The sequence below is a fragment of the Spea bombifrons genome, chromosome 4, assembly GCF_027358695.1.
Source record: "Spea bombifrons isolate aSpeBom1 chromosome 4, aSpeBom1.2.pri, whole genome shotgun sequence".
Taxonomy (NCBI): Eukaryota; Metazoa; Chordata; class Amphibia; order Anura; family Pelobatidae; genus Spea; species Spea bombifrons.
Genome location: NC_071090.1, coordinates 6,987,956 through 6,990,928, shown reverse-complemented (window position 1 = coordinate 6,990,928; position 2,973 = coordinate 6,987,956). Strand labels below are relative to the sequence as shown.

The 2,973-nt window shown below is 39.8% G+C and overlaps 1 long non-coding RNA gene across 1 annotated transcript; it reads left to right on the top strand.

Annotated features, from left to right (window-relative positions):
• The first annotated feature begins 1,415 nt into the window (after positions 1–1,415).
• Positions 1,416–2,615, top strand: LOC128492607 (uncharacterized). Its single transcript, XR_008354112.1, has 2 exons — positions 1,416–2,208; positions 2,275–2,615. It is a non-coding gene; the product is annotated as an uncharacterized LOC128492607 (long non-coding RNA).
• Positions 2,616–2,973: the final 358 nt, after the last annotated feature.

The window sequence follows — 2,973 nt, the reverse complement described above, 5'->3', positions numbered from 1 at the left end:
AGAAGGGGGAGAGATAAAGAGATAAAGGAGAGATAAAGGGAAAGAGAGCTAAACAGCAAAGTGGGAGCTGAGATTTGGAAGAGATGGAAGAGATGAGAATGTGGAGTATCATAAGGAGACCTGAGACTCTGAGAAGAGACCACTGTGGATGCCATCCGGGCGATTCCTGTGGTTGGAATCTGGGTGCTGGGGCAAATCTGCTATGAAATAATTATAATAAATTCAACATCTTAAGAGAAAAATACCTTCAGTGTGGGGAATAAAATATACAGAAGACCAAACCCAAGAAAGACAACAAAACACAAACCTTTATTTAAAAAAAAAGTTCATTTTATTAATACATTAACCGGTTGTGCACAGCACATTTGTATAAAAATAAAAGCCATTACATTTTCGTAACACATGAATGGATATTTCTGTTTTCCTACAAATTTACAATCTCAGTCATAAATCAGTAATAGTCGAGAATGAGGTATATTTTTCGTTTCTAAGAAATTTTTGAAATGGCACCATTTTTGTTTTTTTTTTGCATGAAAAAGTGGAATTCAACATAAATAACGAGGTAAACATTGCTCTGCGCTGGGGTTCGTTAACCTACATTTCCCGAAAGTTTGACCCTTAACCCTTTGTTTGTGTCACGTATGTTCTAAATGTTACATGGAAATCCATTGGGGGTTTGGACTTTGGATCGTCATGGATCTCAAAGGATTCCACAAGTGCTGATTAAATGCATAACAAAGGACGTATTCTGGCTTAAGCCGATGAGACTTGGAGTAAGAGTCCCCCTGCCACAAAAGCGGGATAGATCAGCCCCTCTTGGGTGATCAGCCCCTCGGGTATGCTGCACACCTTTAAGAGATGGCGAGTCGAATATGATGTCATAGCCCAGCACCCAGCCATGATGGCTACAGAAAGGGTGACTAGGGTCACTGCCTTGAGTCATTGTATTACATAGCTATGTTTAATTTTATATATATATATATTTTTTATTATTATTAATTTTTTTATAATACATATAAAATAAAACAGTTGTTTTATTAGCATCAGACACTTTTTTGTTTAGCCAGAGTCCATTTACTAAGAAACATATATAGCCATGTACAGTGGTAGCCAAGATCAAACCTTAATAATGGTTTCTCCACTTTTTATGTTAACATTCCCTAGCATTTCTAACATTCCATTCCTAACCATCTTCATTCCTTATGGATTATATCTTTTTAACCTTTGTGTAGTTTTAAGCATCCATGTTGTTTCTCAATCGGAGCGCCTATGATTCCCAATCCGTTAAGAGCAGGCGTAGGAAAGGAGGATTACTAACCACTCCAATGTATCGGGGCTACAGCCTTTTGGTTATTGCTTTTCTACTGTCCCCACTTCTTCATCATCATCAGCATCATCGTCGCTAGATTGGGCTTGGTCCTTGGCATTTGATTTTTAAGACCCCAATATATAATTAAACCTGAGCGTGTGGTTACCAAACAAATACAAACTAAATCCAGACTAGGCATTACATTCCTCCCAGGCGTATGGCACGATATGTTTCGCCACCGTACTTTTAATACTGCGATCATTCCGCTTTGGCGTGCAATGGTTTCAGTGTATTCTGTGTGTGTGTTTATAGTACGCATGGATATGGGTGTATTATTGAAAAATGACTTCATTTACAGATCTCTGCGAGCAGAAATACTTTCTCCTCCAAAAACCGCGTGACTTCAATAAGGTCAGGCAAAAATACCTACGTGAACTGACTCTCCAGAAATGTCCCTCAGTTGCGTTGCATGCATACATGACATGGGATGACACTGGAATTAACTAATTATGGCCTTTAATTCCCAGGAGGGAACTTGTTAATGCAAACCTGACCTTTAGTGTGTGTGCTGTATATTTTTAGGCGTTCTAAATGTGTTTGGAAAGAAATAGCGGCAAACCGGATAACTACTTAGTCCTGTGACGATTCTGTATGGGTAGATGTGCCTATCAACCAGGCCTGCCATGTTTGACCTTTGTGTCTTTGCCAAGCTGCTCATAGACTCCATGACACCCCATGAAACTTCCCAAGGTAAGCCACGTGGAGCGCCCCCTTCTTTTGGAGAATGGCTCCACCCATGGGCAGGGCTAGCCACAATCTGGGGAGGGACAAGCTTTTTGTAGGATGAGCCCCAGGGAGCTCTTAGTGGGAGGGAAGTGGGTGGGGAGCAGGGCGAGGATGTAGATAAAGGGTGAGTTGGGGGTGTTGACGTGGTCACATACCGCTCCCCTTTCTGGAGAAAGAAGAAAACCGACCTGGAGACTCTGGGTCAAACCCAGAAAGCTACCATGCATGGTCATTAGAGGTCTCAGAGCACCAAGATATGACCCTAGGCTAAATACACCGCTGACATAGGTACAGGGCCCTTTTCACTTTTTAAACCATTTTTTTCCCTTCAGTCTTTGCTTTTCCTCTGTAAATTAAATTCTATCTCTAAACCTCCATCCTATTCAACCTTCACTTATCAGTTTCACTTCTTGTTCTGCATCCCCTCTCCTTCTATTTTTTATCTCTTTTTTTTTCTAGTCTTTGTTTACTTTTTCTCTTTTTATATTTATGTTACTTACGCATTTTTCCCCTTAAACTCCACACAAGTGGATTTTAATTTCGTAATGGAACTAAATTTTTACTTTTTATTTACTCCTTTCACCTTATTTTTTTTTTATATCCCCTTTCCCATCTTTCTTTATTTAACCCTAATTCTCCAGACCATTTTCAACCCCTCATGATCAACTCACCCTCAACTTGGCCGAACTCGGCATTGCTGTGAGCGACTTTATGTAAAGTTCGTGTTCTCAGCAATAAGTCTACTAGTTATGTGCAGCCATTGACTTTTGCAATCCCAAATACTTCTAGAACATAGCCTATAACCATAGAGCACTTCAATAACATCGCAAAAATATTACTAAACAAACGTCAGGGATGCAATTTCTAATAATTTGGTT